Source organism: Rhinopithecus roxellana, chromosome 7, assembly GCF_007565055.1.
Source record: "Rhinopithecus roxellana isolate Shanxi Qingling chromosome 7, ASM756505v1, whole genome shotgun sequence".
Classification (NCBI taxonomy): Eukaryota; Metazoa; Chordata; class Mammalia; order Primates; family Cercopithecidae; genus Rhinopithecus; species Rhinopithecus roxellana.
The window spans coordinates 135,354,687-135,373,000 of NC_044555.1; positions in this window are offsets into that span (position 1 = coordinate 135,354,687).

An 18,314-nucleotide genomic window follows, 5' to 3' on the forward strand; every position below is an offset into this window, starting at 1 on the left:
TTTAGCCAGGCTGAAATGGCTGAAATGACAGAAATAGAATTCCGACTATGAATAGTAACGAAGATCATCAAGATTTAGGAGAATGTTGAAATTCAAGCTAAGGAAGCTAAAATCACAATAAAATGATACAAGAGCTGACAGACAAAATAGCCAGTATAGAAAAATAATGTAAATGACCTGATAGGACTGAAAAACACACTACAAGAATTTCGTGATGCAATAGCAATTGTTAACAGCAGAATAGACCAAGCTGAGGAAAGAATCTCAGAGCTTGAAGATTTGCTTTCTGAAATAAGACAGTCAGTCCCTGAAAGACATGGGGAGAAAGAAAGCAACTTGGAAAACATATTTCAGAATACCCATGAGAACTTCCCCAACGTAGCTAGAGAGGCCAATGTTCAAACTCAAGAAATGCAGAGAATCTCCACAAGATACTTCACAAGAAGATCATCACCAAGACACATAATCATCAGATTCTCCAAGGTTGAAATGAAAGAAAAAATGTTAAAGGCAGCTAGAGACAAAGGACAAGTCACCTACCAAGGGAAGCCCATCGGGCTAACAATAGACCTCTCAGCCGAAACTCTACAAGCCAGAAGAGATTGGGGACCAATACTCAACATTCTTAAAGAAAAGAAATTCCAATCAAGAATTTCATATCCAGCCAAACTACACTTCCCAATCAAATAAAATTCTTTTCAGATAAGCAAATGTTGAGGGAATTTATAACTACCAGATCTGCCTTACAAGAATTCCTGAAAGAAGCACTAAATATGGAAAGGAAGGATCATTACCAGTCACTACAAAAACACACTTACGCACAAGAAATAGTCACACTATAAAGCAACCATACAAAGAAGTCTGTGTAATAATAATACTTTGATGACAGGATCAAATCCACAGATATCAATGCTAATATTGAATGTAAATGAACTAAATGCCCCAATTAAAAGATACAGAGTGGAAAGTTGGATAAAGAAGCAAGACCCAATGGTATGCTCTCTTCAAGAGACCAATCTCACATGCAGTGACACTCACATACTTGAAATAAAGGGATGGAGGAAAACCTATCAAGCAAATGAAAAACAGAAAAAATGGGGGTTGTGATCCTAATTTCAGGCAAAACAGACTTTAAACCAACAATGATCAAAAAAGACAAAGAAAGGCATTACATAATGGTAAAGGGTTCAATTCAACAAGAAGACCTAACTATCCCAAATATATATGCACCCAACCCAGGTTCATAAAGCAAGTTCTTAGAGACCTTCAAAGAGATTTAGACTCCCACACAATAATGGTGGGAGACTTCACCCCATTGACAATATTAGACAGATCATCAAGGCAGAAAATTAGCAAAGATATTCAGGACCTGAACTCCACACTGGACCAAATTGACCTGATAGACATCTATAGAACTCTCCACCCCAAAACAACAGAATATACATTCTTCTCATGGCCACATGACACATATTCTAAAATCAACCACACAATTTGACATAAAATAATCCTCAGCAAATGCAAAAAGAACTTAAATAATAAAAACCACTCACTCAGTACACGGTGCAATAAAAACAGAAATCAAGACTGAGAAAGTCATTCAAAACCATACAATTACATGGAAATTAAAAAATTTGCTCCTGAATGACTTTTGGGTAGATAATGAAATTAAGGCAGAAATAAAAAGTTATTTAAAACTAATGGGAACAAAAATACAACATACCAGGATCTCTGGGACATACCTAAGGAAGTGTTAAGAGGGAAATTTATCGCACTAAACACCCACATCAAAAAGTTAGAAAGATCTCAAATTAACAATCTAACATCACAACTAAAACAACTAGAAAAGCAAGTGCAAACCAATCCCAAAGCTAGCAGAAGACAAGAAATAATCAAAATCAGAGCTGAACTCTGTGAAAGAAACCTGAACAAACATTCAAAAAATCAACAATCCAGGAGCTGGGTCTTTTAAAAAAAAGTTAATAAGATGCACAAACCACTGGCTAGATTAATAAAGAAGAAAAAAGAGAAAATCCAAATAAACACACTTAGAAACAACAAAGGGGATGTTACCACTGACACCACAGAAATACAAATAACCCTCAGAGACTACAACGAACACCTCTATGCACACAAACCAGAAAATCTAGAAGAAGAGGATAAATTCCTAGACACATACACCCTCCCAAGACTGAAGCAGGAAGAGATTGAATTACTGAACAGACCAATAACAAGCTCCAAAACTGAATCAGTAATAAATAGCCTACCAACCAAAAAAAAGCACAGGACTACATGGATTTACAGCCAAATTGTACCAGATGTATAAAGAAGAACTAGTACTTTTCCTACTGAAACAATTCCAAAAAATTGAGGAGGAGGGACTCATCCCCAACTTATTCTATGAGGCCAGCATCATCTGATATCAAAACCTGGCAAACATACAACCAGAAAAGAAAACTTCAGGCCAATATCCTTGATGAAAATAGAAGCAAAAATTGTCAACAAAATACTAGCAAACTGAATCCAGCAGCACATCAGAAAGCTAGCCTACCACGATCAAGTAGGCTTTATTCCTGGGATGCAGGGTAGGTTCAACATACGCAAATCAATAAATGTAATTCATCACATAGACAGAACTAAAGACAAAAACTACATGATTATCTCAATAGATGCAAAAAGGCTTTCAATAACATTCAATATTGCTTTATGTTAAAAACTCTCAGTAAACTAGGTATGAATGGAACATAACTCAAAGTAATAAGAGCCATCCATGACAAACTCAAAGCCAACATAATCCTAAATGGGCAAAAACTGTAAGCATTCCCCTTGAAAATGGTATAAGAAAGGATGCCTTCTCACCACTCCTATTCAATATAGCATTGGAAGTCCTGGCCAGAGGAATTGGGCAAGAGAAAGAAATAAAATGCATCCAAATATGAAGAGAGGAAATATAACTATTCCTGGTTGCAGACAACATGATTCTATATCTAGAAAACCACATAGTATGAGCCTGAAAACTCCCTAAGCTGCTAAACAACTTCAGCAAAGTTTCAGGATACAAAATCAACATACAAAAATCACTAGCATTACTATACACCAACAACAGCCAAGCCAAGAGTGAGATCAACAATGAAATCACATTCACAATTGCCACAAAAAGAATAAAATACCTAGAAATCCAGCTATCCAGGGAGATGAAAGATACCTACAAAGATAATTACAAAACACTCCTTAAAGGAATCCTAAGCAAAAGAACAAGCTAGAGGCATCACATTACTAGACTTCAAATAATACTACAGGGTTACAGTAATCAAAACACCATGGCACTGGTACAAAGCTAGACACATAGACCGATGGAACAGACTAGAGAGCCTAGAAATAAGACTGCACACCTACAACTATCTATCTGATCTTCAACAATGCTAGCAAAAGCAAGCAATGGGGAAAGGACTCCATTTTTAATAAATGGTGCTGGGATAACTGGCTAACCTTAAGCAGGAGATTGAAACTGAACCCCTTTTTTAAACTATACTAAAAAATCAACTCAAGATGAATTAAAGACTTAAAACTCATAAAGCTATGAAAACCCTAGAAGAAAATCTAGGCAATACCATTCAGGACATAGGCACAGGCAAAGGTTTCATGATGAAGACACCAAAAGCAATTGCAACCAAAGCAAATATCGACAACTGGGATCTAATTAAACTCTAGAGTTTCTGTACAGCAAAAGATACTATCAACAGACTAAACAGACAACCTAAAGATTGGGAGAAACTGTTTACAAACTATGCATCTGACAAAGGTCTAATATTTTTCATCTATAAGGAACTTAAACAAATTTACAAGAAAAAAACCCATTAAAAAGGGGGCGAAGGACATGAACACTTTTCAAAAGAAGACATACCATGGAACCAATAAGCATATGAAAAAAGCTCAGCATCACTGATTATTAGAGAAATGCAAATCAAAACTACAATGAGATACCATCTGACACCAGACAAAATGGCCATTACTAAAAAGTCACAAAAATAACATATGCTGGTAAGGTTGTAGAGGAAAGAGAACACTTACAGAACTGCCAGTGGGTGTGTAAATCAGTTCAACCATTGTGAAAAGCACTGTGGTGATTCCTCAAAGAGCTAAAACCAGAACTACCATTCAACCCATCAATCCCATTACTGAGTATATACCTAAAGGAATATAAATTGTTCTATCATAAAGACATGTGCATGTATATGTTCATTGCAGCACTATTCACAATAGAAAAGACATGAAATCAAACTGGATAAAGACAAATGTGGTACATATACACAATGGAATACTATGCAGCCATAAAAAATAATGAGATCATGTTCTTTACAAAAACATGGGTGGAGCTGAAGGCCATTATCCTTGGCAAACTAACACAGGACACAAAACCAAATACCAGATGTTATCACTTATAAGTGAACAGCTGAATGGTGAGAACGCATGGAAACAAAGAAGGGACTAACAGACACTGGGACCTCTCTGAGTGTGGAGATTGGGAGGAGGGATAGGATCAGAAAAAATAACTATTTGGGTAGTAGGCTTAGTACCTGGGTGATGAAATAGTCTGTAAAACAAAGCTCTGTAACATAAGTTTACCTATATAGCAAACTTGAACATGTACCTCTGAACTTAAAATAAAAGTTCTTTTAAAAAATCTCATGTACCCCTAATAAATATATACACCTACTATGTCTCCATAAGTTCACTAATCTTTTATTCTGCAATGTCTAATTTGTTGTTAATAGAATAGCATCCATTGGATTGTTATTGTCAGACATTATGATTTTATTTCTAGATGATAGGCTTGGGTTTTTTCCATACATTTTGTATCTCTACTTAATATTTTTAATATTTCCCTTGGCTTCTTGAACATACAGAATATAGCTATAATAATAATTTAATATTATTGCCTATTAATTCTATCATCTGTATCATTTCTGAATCTGCTTTTATTGATAAATTTTATTTTTTTCTGTTTCTCTACGTGACTGATACTTTTTATTGGATGTAGACATTCTATCTTTTAAATTGATGTATGCTGTAGATTTTTGTATTCCTATAGTCTCAAGGTTTATTTGTAAATTCACCTAAATTACTTGGAAATAGTGTTATCCTTTTAGATCTTACTTTCTGGCTTTCTTAAGGGGTACCAGAGCAGCATTTACTTTAGGGTTAATTTTACACTATGACTGAGGTAAACCTCATCTATATATTCAACTTAATGTCCAACGAGTTATGAGATTTTCCACTGTGGCTCTTGAGAACAAGCACTATTCCAGGAAATGTATGGACCCCATGGATAGTTCCATCTATTCTTTTTAGGTGATTCTTTTCTTGACCGTGGGTGCTTTTCTCACATGTATGCATTTATTAGTACTTGGTTGAATACTCATGGGGGACTCTGTGCAGATCTCTAGAGTTCTTTCTCTACATAGCTTATCTTTTCTGGTATTTTACCCTGTGATCTCCAGCTGCCACAGCCTACATGGACTCCTAATTCCTTCTTCTCAAATTAGAGAAATAGCCCTAGGAGAATTTCTCTAAATAGTAAGCCAAACCAACTGTAGGCTATATTTGTTTCCTGTCTCTCTAGGATCACAGTTCTTCATTGTCTAATCTTCAGTGTTTTGAGAATTGTTTCATAGAGTTTGCCTTTGTATGTTATTTCATCTGGGAGGGAAAAACTAGTCCCTGTGATTTCAATTTACTTAGAAGCAAAGTCTTCAATAGTTTATTTTAATGAAAGAGGCTTGAGCATGTTTCAAGGCAGAGGAAGGTTATCATTAAGAAGGGGTGGTTTAATATTTAAAAAGGAGACAATCAGTGGTGCTCAGTTGTTGAGAAGTTGGATGTGGATGGAATCTAGAATGCAGGTGGAAAACTGACTTTATATGTGAGGAAGAGCAAATCCTGTGTTATAATGGGAGGGATGGAGAATAGGATGGGTGTATGTGTGGCAGGATTTTCTGTTTAATGGGCTCTATTTTTCTATTACATAGAAGGAAAATACATCTGCTGAGAATGAAGGTGGTAGAGGTTAGAGACATTTTAAGAGACACATGTAGTTTTATGAAAAGTTGTAGAAAGAGGAAAATTGTTTGACCAGAAAAACATACAAGGAAGGTCAAGCCTTACTAATGATCCATTTAAGGATGGTGATCATAAATACATATTGGAACAAATCTAGCCTAATATCTCCTCTTGACCATGAATAGCTCAAATTCAACGTATTCACAACTGAAAACATAACTTTAAACTGACTCCCTGACATGGTTAACAGGATGAATGACAAATCACATTTGTTGAAATGGTCAGCATTGAAGAGGAGGGCAAACTTAGAACAGAGATGTGTTTAGTTTTGGACAACCCGAATTTAGGAGAAGCTAGTGACCACCAAGACCACCCAACTTCAGCTTCACATAATAGATTACAGATTCCAATGGCTACATTTGGTCCTCAGTATTCAAGATCATTAATAATCTTGACAAAAGCCAATTGATATGGTTTGGATATTTGAGCCCTCCAAATCTCTTGCTGAAATTTGAAAACTGAAGGTGGGACCTAGTGGAAGGTATTTGGGTCATGGGGGTGGATTTCTCATAAATGACTTGGTGCCATCTTCATGGTAGTGAGCTAGTTCTTGCTCTATGAGTTTCCACAGGAGCTGGTTGTTAAAGAGCCTCACACCTCCTCCCCTCTGTCTTGCCTCCTCTCTCTGCATGTGATCTCTGCACACACTGGCTTCATTTCACCTTCCAACATAAGTAGAAGAAGCTTGAAGCCCTCGCTAGATGCAAATGCCAGATTCGTATTTCTTGTACAGTCTGCAGAACCATGAGCCAAATAAACCTCTTTTCTTTATAAATTACCCACCCTCAAGTATTCCTTTATAGCAGCATAAAAACAGACAAAGACACCAATTCAGTTAGTGGTAGCAGATGAGATGAGGTGGCAACTGGTCAGGACAAGGGTAGGAAGAGGAAATACAGACCAAAGAGCATCTTTAAAAGAGATAAATGATTGGACCATGTTTAAACATTATTGGAGAAGATACAGTGTAAAGAGGAAAATGGTGAATACACATAAGAAAGAAGTAAATTATCATTGCTGTATGATTTTGTAAAATTGGGCAGGGATGGGATATGCAGCACAGATGAAAATGTTGGCTTTATTATTTTTTACTGCCCACAATTATGCAGATAGAAGCTATCAATAAAGCAAAATACATGAGATTGCCATATAATCCTGATTATAAATGTCTTTGCAAGAATCAGTATAGGCATAAATGTTCCCCTGACATAACAGAAAATAATTTCCAGAGATAAAATAGAGGGCTATATTTTAGTACATTTTTAAATTTGAGAGGCTTTCAGAAGTAATTGGCCCTGGTCAAAACTAAAGTTGTCTTTGTAGACCTTGTAAACACTCACTACCATATAAATAATAACACTTAGCAGGCAAATTTGGTCAGTTATTCCAGGGCACATTTGGCAGACAACTCATCTTGGCAGCCTCATATAGAATCAGACCTTCTGAGGAGTGTGAATGAGTGTTTTCTATAGCTGAAGGGAGTAACACCCATTTTGAAATTCTTCTAGGCCAAGTGTATTAGTGCATTCTCACACTGCTATAAAGCATACTATCTGAAGCTCGGTAATTACAAAGGAAGGAAGTTTAATTGACTCACAGTTCTGCAGGCTTAACAGGAAGAATGGCTAGGAGGTCTCAGGAAACTTACAATCAAGGCAGAAGGGAAGTCAGGCATGTCTTACATGGAAGCAGGTGAGAGAAGAGTGCCAACAGGGGAAATGCCAGACGCTTGTAAAACCATTGGATCTCACGAGATCTCCCTCACTATCATGAGACTGCCCCCATGATCCAATATATAATCATTTCCCATCAGGTTCCTCACTTGCCACATGGGGATTACAATTCAAGATGAGATTTGAGTGGGAACACAGAGCCAAACCATATCATTCCACCCCTGGCTCTTCCCAAATATCATGTCCTCACATTTTAAAACCAATCATGCCTTCCCAACAGTCCCCCAAAGTCTTAACTCATTCCAGCATTAACTCAAAAGTTCAAGTCCCAAGTTTCATTTGAGAGACAAGGGAAATCCCTTCAGCCTATGAGCATGTAAAATCAAAAGCAAGTTAGTTACTTCCAAGATACAGTGGTGTACAGACATTGGGTAAATGATCCCATTCCAAACAGGAGAAATTGGGCAAAACAAAGGGTCACAGGCTCCATGCAAATCCGAAACCCAGTGGGGCAGTCATTATATCTTAAAATTCTGAAATGATCTCCTTTGACACCATGTCTCACATCCAGGGCATGCTAATGCAAAGGGTGGGCTCCCACAACCTTGGGCAGTTCCTTCACTAGCTGGAGTTCAGTGCCTGTGGCTTTTCCAGGCACATGGTGCAAGCTGTCAGTGAATCTATCATTCTGGGGTCTGGAGGTCAGTGACTGTCTTCTCACAGCTCCATTAGGCAGTGCCCCAGTGGGGACTGTGTGTGGAGACTCCAACCCCATGTTTCCCTTCCACACTACTCTAGCAGAGGTTCTTCATGAAGGCTCCACTCCTGAAGCAAACCTCTGCGTGGGCATCCAGGCATTTCCATACATCCTCTGAAATCTAAGTGAATGTTCCCAAACATCAGTTCTTGACTTATGTGCACCTGCAGACCTAACACAACATGGAAGCTGCCAAGACTTGGGGCTTGGACACCCTGAAACAATGGCTGGAGCTGTCTGTACCTTGGTCCCTTTTAGCCATGGCTGGAGCTGGAGATTGGGACACAGGGCATCAAAACTGTGGTCTGCTTTTGCATGGAGCAGAGGTGCTCTGGGCCTGACCCAGAAAACCATTTTTCCCTCCTAGACTTCTGGGCCTGTAATGGGAGTGGCTGTTGTGAAGGTCTCTGACATGCACTGGAGACATTTTCCCCATTGCCTTGTCTATTAACAATCAGCTCTTAATTACTTATGCAAATTTCTGCAGCCAGCTTGAATTCCTTCGCAGAAAACAGGTTTTTCTTTTCTACCACTTGGTTATGCTACAAATTTTCCAAACTGTTACACTTTTCTTCCCCTTTAAATGTAAGTTACAATTTCAAACCATCTCTCTGTGAGCATACACAACTGAACACTTTCAGAATCAACCAGGTGACCTCCTGAATGCTGTGCTGCTTAGAAATGTCTTTTGCCAGATTCCCTCATTATCTCTCTCAAGATCAAATTTCCACAGATCTCTAAGGCAGGGATGAAATACCTCCATTCTCTCTCTCTCTTTTTTTTTTTTTTTTTATTATACTTTAAGTTCTAGGGTACATGTGCACAACGTGCAGGTTTGTTACATACGTACATGTGCCATGTTGGTGTGCTGTACCCATTAACTCGTCATTTACATTACGTATATCTCCTAATGCTTCCCTTCCCTCCCCCGATCTCACGACAGGCCCCAGTGTGTGATGTTCCCCACCCTGTGTCCATGTGTTCTCATTGTTCAATTCCTACCTATGAGTGAGAACATGTGGTGTTTGGTTTTCTGACCTTGCGATAATTTGCTCAAAATGATGGTTTCCAGTTTCATCCATGTCCCTGCAAAGGACATGAACTCATCCTTTTTTATGGCTGCATAGTATTCCACGGTGTATATGTGCCACATTTTCTTAATCCAGTCTATCATTGATGAGCATTTGGGTTGGTTCCAGGCCTTTGCTATTGTGAATAGTGCCACAATAAACATACATGTGCATGTGTCTTTATAGCAGCATGATTTATAATCCTTTGGGTATATATCCAGTAATGGGATGGCTGGGTCAAATGGTATTTCTAGTTCTAGATCCTTGAGGAATTGCCACACTGTCTTCCACAATGATTGAACTAGTTTATAGTCCCACCAACAGTGTAAAAGTGTTCCTATTTCTCCACATGCTCTCCAGTACCTCTTGTTTCCTGACTTTTTAAAGATCATCATTCTAACTGGTGTGAGATGGTATCTCATTGTGGTTTTGATTTGAATTTCTCTGATGGCCAGTGATGATGAGCATTTTTTCATGTGTCTGTTGGCTGCATAAATGTCTTCTTTTGGGATCCTCCATTCTCTTTGCTATGGTAGAGCAAGAATCACCTTTGCTCCAGTTCCCAATAGGTTCCTCATCTCCCTCTGAGACCACCTCAGCCTGGACTTCATTATCCACATTATTATCTGCATTTTGGTTAAAACCATTCAACAAGTCTCTAGGAAGTTCCAAACTTTCCCACATCTTCCTATCTTCTTCTGAGCCCTCCAAACTGTTCCAACATTTTCCTGTAACCCAGTTCCAAGGTTGCTTCTCATAAGTTGTGGAACTCCAGGATGTCAGTGAAGTACCTGTACAAGAGGTAGCATATCATTGTAGTAAACGCATGAATCTTAAAGCCACATTGCCTGAGTTCAACTCCTGACTGCTGCTTACTGGCTGTGTTACCTTACATAAGTATTTTTAAAAGATATCTGTGCTATATTTTCCTTATCTGTAAAACAGGAAGGGAGAGAAGTTATAGTACTTACCCCATAAGATGATGATTAAATGAATTAATCTTTGTAAAGCACTTAGAGTAGTGTCAGGTACATGGGAAATATTTGGTGTCTGTTAAATAAAAAGTAATATTTAAATTGGTGAAGAACTGCATTTTCAGAGAAATTCTGTCTACAAGATAAACTTTTATCTGGGTGAACATATTGGTCACTGTAGTTAACTTTAATAGCATCACCAACTTGTCTATTTGCTAAATTATATTAATCTTAGCTTAACTGACTAACCAGGTTACCAGATATGTTAAACAGACTACCAAAATTTTGAAGTGGATGTCATAAAACTAGCAAAACTCTAGCAGAGAGGTACAAAAATTAAAGAAGTTGACATCGAACATGCTATTTATAGATGCTATAGCTTGTGTCTGAGTTGTTCTTTAAAGTGAAAGTGTTATTCCATGAGAAAAGCAGATAATTTAGCTCATAACTCCAAACTGAGACAATCATTGGACTTTGGTACATGGCAGAAGTGCTTTTATATGAACTTCCTATTTTGTCACATGGAATATTAAAACGACATGTGCTCAAGGGTCAAGATTTAATATAATTAATACTTTTTAATGATTCATCAAGGACATTCTTATGTGAAATTGGCTTTTTTTTTTTTTTTTTTTTTTTTTTTTTTTTTTTTTACTACAAGCATGTGACAGTGAATAAAACAATGGCTACTAACATGTTTTTTTTTTTTTTGCCACTGTATTGATTCACTAAAATCATGGTAAATAAATATGCTATAAAAAGTGATATTTCAAAATTAAAATTTCAGAGAGAAACATCCTCCTGAATTTAATCAGCACAACAGTTTTTAGTTATATATATATATATACACACACACATATATACACACACACACACATATATATATATGTATAGTGGAACAAAGTTGAATTGTGCAATAAGTCTAAATGAATCCAAACATTTTGCTTGGCATACATACCAAGTAAGAGGAATGAAGAGTTAGCTTCATTCTGTTGTGCCCATGAGCTATTTCACATATTTCAACACAGTCTAGTGATTTTTCTTTATTTTCCTCTAAAGTTGATTTTCTGTTCTATAATTTTATTTTTAGATGCAGCATCAATACAAGATAATCATGAGTCCCCCCACTCCAACAAAGAAAAATAGATCAAGATTATGATATTTACAGAAAAATAAAGCATAATAAACCTTGATTACTTTAAACCTTATGTTCAGATGACATTTATTTTCACATTGTTGTTTATTACATACATATACTTGTTTTCATTGTTTAATTATTCAATTTTACTATTCAGTATCGGTGATAATTGCTTATGTATCTTGGATTGAGATGGATGCATAATAATTTTTCCTGTAAAAATTAATGGGATTTTTTTTTTCATTTAACAGCTTTTCACTCAGCAACAGGGTTTTCAGGAGCAAATTAAAGCTATTAAATTAGGGATAGATACGTGCTATCTAGTATTTTAGTTATATTCATCAAGAGTGTTGTTCAGGATATCTAAGACATAATACTATTGGAAACTGAAGTTCCCTAACTCCTCTTTGAATAAAAGTAATCAACTGACACATTAATGTAAGGGTGGCCCCATGTTGAATGTAATCTTATTATCACCATAAAATCTCATTCTCAAACAATGATCAGTTCACACTGACATGTATGTACACCTTTATTGATTTATATCCCTATACTTTTTCAAAAAGTTTTGCAGCAGTGTACAATGGCATAATTTAATCAAAGCTCCTAGATCATTATCTGGAAAGTAGTAAGAACTCAATAAATGTTTGCTGTTATTGTCATTATACAGACACACATTGAAATCAGTAGGATAAAACTGGAAGATTAATTATATGCAAATGCAAAGGGAAAATAAGCTAACATTAAGCCCTGAGAGTTATAGTGATTGAGCATTAAACTTCACTCAGATTTTCCAAGCAACTACAGAAAAAGGGCTATAGAAGTATTTTCTGACAGAAGGAAGTCTAACAATTCTTCAAGGAAATTAAACTTTCTCTTGCTGGTGTGGTTTTTATACCAGAGACTGTGAAAAACATAATGGACAATATCTTACATGATAGTTTTGTAGTAAATGCAGCAGTTAATTTATCCATCCATTCATTTAGAAAATATTTTGTCATTTTCTTTGTGGCCAATGGCATAACAATAAAGCACAACTCAATTAGGGCATCTCTATAGCAAGCTAAACAAATGAGGCCAAATATAAAGCTTTCCAGAAATCTAGATAACGAAGGTTAGAATTTACACTACCTAGCCTAACAATACCTACTAACAAAAAAAAAATACCTAATAAACATGTTAGTAGCCATTGTTTTATTCACTGTCTCATGCTTGTAGGAAAAAAAAGTCAATTTCACATAAGAATGCCCTTTATGAATCATTAAAAATTATTAATTATGTTAAACCTTGACTCTTGAGCATGTCTTTTTAATATTCCATGTGACAAAATGGGAAGTTCGTATGAGAACACTTCTGCCACGTACCAAAGTCCAGTGATTGTCTCAGATTGGAGTTGCAAGCTGAATTATCTGCTTTTCTCATGGCATTACACTTACTTTAAAGAACAACTCAGAGACAAACTACAGCTGTTCAAATTTGGGTATTTAGCAGGCATTTCCTTGAACAAAATCAGACTACAACTTCAAGAAAAACAACTGACAGGCCGGGTGCGGCACCTCACGCCTGTAATCCCAGCACTTTGGGAGGCTGAGGTGGGAAGATCACGTGAGGTCAGGAGTTCGAGACCAGCCTGGTCAACATGGTGAAACCTTGTCTCTACTAAAAACACAAAAATTAGCTGGGCGTGGTGGTGTGCCCCTGTAATCCCAGCTACTCAGGAGGCTGAGGCAGGAGAATTGCTTGAACCCAGGAGGCAAAGGTTACAGTGAGCCTAGATTGTGCCACTGCACTCTAACCTGGCAGACAGAGCAAAATTCTGTTTCAAAGAAAAAAAAAAAAAAAAGAAAGAAAGAAAAGAAAAGAAAAGGAAAAAGAAAAAGGAGAAAAACAACAGACGGTATTTGTTGCGTATGATAAATTTCATCATTAAAGTGAAAATTAGAATTTAGGAAAATTTGAATCTGCCACCTAGAATTTGACAGCTTTCTAGTACTTAAGGATTTTTATGAGTTGGGGGAACATTAATGAATGTGAATTCCTGATGTTTCATACTGAAATATGTGAACATTTGGAAGATCTGCAAAACTAAGTGAAACAGTATTTTACCAAAAAAATCCTAATGTATAACACTAAAAGTTATGCTTGAGTAAAAGATTAATTCAAAGTGTAAGCAAGACCAATGGATTTTGATATAACTGAGTATAAACGATTCATTGATATTATTTCAGAATTCAGATTTTAACTTTTAGAAAGCTAACTTTTGGGGGTTTGATGTAATATCAAAGAAGAATATCCACAATTATATAAAAAGGTGAATAGAAACCTCATTTATCCTACTATGTATCTGTGTGAGGTCATATTTCCTTTAACCAAAATTATATGATGCAACAGATTGAATACAAAAGCAAATATGAGAATCCAACTACCTTTTATTAAAGGAAATATTACAGAGATTTAAAAAATATTAAAACAGTGGAACTCTCCCGACTAAACTGTTTTGTTTCAGAAAATATATTTCATAAAATAATGTTTTAATTATAGCAAATATTTTGTTATTGTTCTAAAATTAATAAATATGTAAAAATTAAATCAGTTTTAATTTTGAATATGATAAATATTGAGAGTTATAAGCCATATAAACAAAAAATCTTTGAGTTTTTAAACAATTTTTAAGGGTGCAAAAAGTTCCTAAACCTACATCATTTGAAAACACTGCTTTGGCAATGGATGTTTAAGCACTTTCTGGAGAAACTTATAAAACTTTAAAGACATTAAAGCAAACTAAATAAATGGAGAAATGGGTAATGTTCTCAGGTAAGAAGACTTAGTATTGTAAAGATGTAATTCTCTCTAAATTGATCTATAGATTCAAAGCAATTTCAATAAAAATTGCAATTTTTTTCCCAGGGGAAGTTATACTTATTCTACATTTTACATGGAAAGAGTAAATGTCTTGAAACAGTCAATACACTCCTAAAAAAGAACAAAGTACGGAGAATTAGCCTACTTCATATCAAGACATAATTTTAAGCAACAGTAAATAAGACAGTGCAATATTTTCCCTGGGATAAACAGATTAGTGTAACAGCTTAGAGAGCCCAGAAAACAACCCACACATATATGGAAATGCTATATGACAGAATAACATTGCAGACCACGGGTAGAAACACCATTCAAAATATAGTACTGAGACAATTGGCTATTCACATAAAGAAAAATACAAAATTGAATCCCTATCTCATAGCATATTAAAAATTCAATTCTAAATGGAGCAAAGACTTGAATGTGAACTGTAAAAGTATTCAAACTTTTACAAAAATAGTACATTTACTATATAACCTTAGAGTGGGAAAATTTTAAAACAAGTCACGAAAGGCACGAATTATAAAGGGAATGACTAATAAATTCAAATACATCAAAATTAAGAACTTTGGTTCATCAAAAGACACAATGAAGGGAATAGAAAAACAAGCTACAAGCTGGCTAAAAATTTTTGTAACATGTATCACCTACAAATAATTACCATCCAAAATATATAAATGACTCTTATAAATCATTTAGAAAAATACACACAGCCCAACAGAAAAAAATATATGTAGCCCAAAAACTGAATAGGCATTTCCCAGAAGATGAAATACAAATGACCCATACACTATGGATAGATGCCCATTCTCATTAGTAACCAGGGGAATGCAAGTTGAAATCACAATGACGTATCATTTTACACACAAAACACTGGCAACTATTAAGCAGTCTGACAAAACTAAGCGTCAGCAAGGATGCAGAGAAACAGGAATTGGGTGCTGCTGGTGGGAGTGTGAATTGATGTAGCTACTGTGGCATCATAGACATGTACTGCTCTTCCACCTCTCTTTTCACAGGTCCAGATCTGTATTGAAGTTTGAAGCTTCTCTTTGTCTACACCTCTCTCTCCCCATTATCCTTCACACATTTCCCCAATAAATCTCTTGAATATCAAGTTCCATTCTGGCAGATGCTTCTTAAAACACAAAGTGACTCAAGCTCTTTGGAAAATATCTTTACATTACCTGGTAAGGTTGAACCTGGTGTGTTTTATAATCCAGTGACGTTACTCTTAAGTATGGCCTAGAAAAATTTATACCATAAGAAATGTACAAGAATCTTCGTAGCAGCATTGCACCAAATAGCCAAAACCTGGAAGTAAGTCCAATTATTGATCACTGGCAGAATATGTAAATGAATTGTGGTTTATTCACACAATGATTACTTTACAGCCTGGGCTACTCTGTTTATGGCAGAACTCCAGGGAAGGGGGCATTCACACAGCTTAAGAACCCACTACAGATAGATGCATCAACCTGGAAAACCTCAAAAAGGACAAAGTGAATAAAAGAAGCAAACAACAGAAAATTCCCTAGAGTATGATTTCACTCAAAACCCCAAACCAGGCAAAACTAGACAATACACTGCTCAGGAATGTATGTATACGCACAAAAACTCAGGGAGGAGTAGGGGTAATTCTATGATTTGGGTATCTTAATTTTTGTCTAGAAGATGGGAAAAACAAAGAGCAAAGGAGCAATCAATACAAATTCTGGAGAAAGGTTACAACTTGGGCAAGGAAGGAGGGACAGGGCATAGAGGGGGCTTCTAAATTACTGGTAACATTTCTTAAGGTGGGTGGTGGGTAATATTGTAACTGTTATTAGTAGTATTATTTTGTGTGCATGCTATACTTCACAATATTTTGAAGGGGCTGGTACCTCCATGGAATAACAATTTAAAGCAACCTTTTGGCATATCTCTTCTTTTTTTTTTTATTTTTTTTTTATTTATTTTTATTATACTTTAAGTTCTAGGGTACATGTGCATAACGTGCAGGTTTGTTACATATGTATATTTGTGCCATGTTGGTGTGCTGCACCCATCAACTCGTCAGCACCCATCAATTCATCATTTATATCATGTATAACTCCCCAATGCAATCCCTCCCCCCTCCCCCCTCCCCATGATAGGCCCCAGTGTGTGATGTTCCCCTTCCCGAGTCCAAGTGATCTCATTGTTCAGTTCCCACCTATGAGTGAGAACATGCGATGTTTGGTTTTCTCTTCTTGTGATAGTTTGCTAAGAATGATGGTTTCCAGCTGCATCCATGTCCCTACAAAGGACGCAAACTCATCCTTTTTTATGGCTACATAGTATTCCATGGTGCATATGTGCCACATTTTCTTAATCCAGTCTGTCACAGATGGACATTTGGGTTGATTCCAAGTCTTTGCTATTGTGAATAGTGCCGCAATAAACATACGTGTGCATGTGTCTTTGTAGTAGAATAATTTATAATCCTTTGGGTATATACCCAGTAGTGGGATGGCTGGGTCATATGGTACATCTAGTTCTAGATCCTTGAGGAATTGCCATACTGTTTTCCATAATGGTTGAACTAGTTTACAATCCCACCAACAGTGTAAAAGTGTTCCTATTTCTCCACATCCTCTCCAACACTTGTTGTTTCCTGATTTTTTAATGATTGCCATTCTAACTGGTGTGAGATGGTATCTCATTGTGGTTTTGATTTGCATTTCTCTGATGGCGAGTGATGATGAGCATTTTTTCATGTGTCTGCTGGCTGTATGAATGTCTTCTTTTGAGAAATGTCTGTTCATATCCTTTCCCCACTTTTTGATGGGGTTGTTTGTTTTTTTCTTGTATATTTGTTTGAGTTCTTTGTAGATTCTGGATATTAGCCCTTTGTCAGATGAGTAGATTGCAAAAATTTTCTCCCATTCTGTAGGTTGCCTGTTCACTCTGATGGTAGTTTCTTTTGCTGTGCAGAAGCTCTTTAGTTTAATTAGATCCCATTTGTCAATTTTGGCTTTTGCTGCCGTTGCTTTTGGTGTTTTAGACATGAAGTCCTTGCCCATGCCTATGTCCTGAATGGTACTACCCAGATTTTCTTCTAGGATTTTTATGGTATTAGGTCTAACATTTAAGTCTCTAATCCATCTTGAATTAATCTTCTTATAAGGAGTAAGGAAAGGATCCAGTTTCAGCTTTCTACTTACGGCTAGCCAATTTTCCCAGCACCATTTATTAAATAGGGAATCCTTTCCCCATTTCTTGTTTCTCTCAGGTTTGTCAAAGATCAGATGGCTGTAGATGTGTGGTATTATTTCCAAGGACTCTGTTCTGTTCCATTGGTCTATATCTCTGTTTTGGTACCAGTACCATGCTGTTTTGGTTACTGTAGCCTTGTAGTATAGTTTGAAGTTAGGTAGCATGACGCCTCCAGCTTTGTCCTTTTGACGTAGGATTGTCTTGGCAATGCGGGCTCTTTTTTGGTTTCATATGAACTTTAAAGCCGTTTTTTCCAATTCTGTGAAGAAACTCATTGGTAGCTTGATGGGGATGGCATTGAATCTATAAATAACCTTGGGCAGTATGGCCATTTTCCCGATATTGATTCTTCCTATCCATGAGCATGATATGTTCTTCAATTTGTTTGTGTCCTCTTTGATTTCACTGAGCAGTGGTTTGTAGTTCTCCTTGAAGAGGTCCTTGACATCCCTTGTAAGTTGGATTCCTAGGTATTTGATTCTCTTT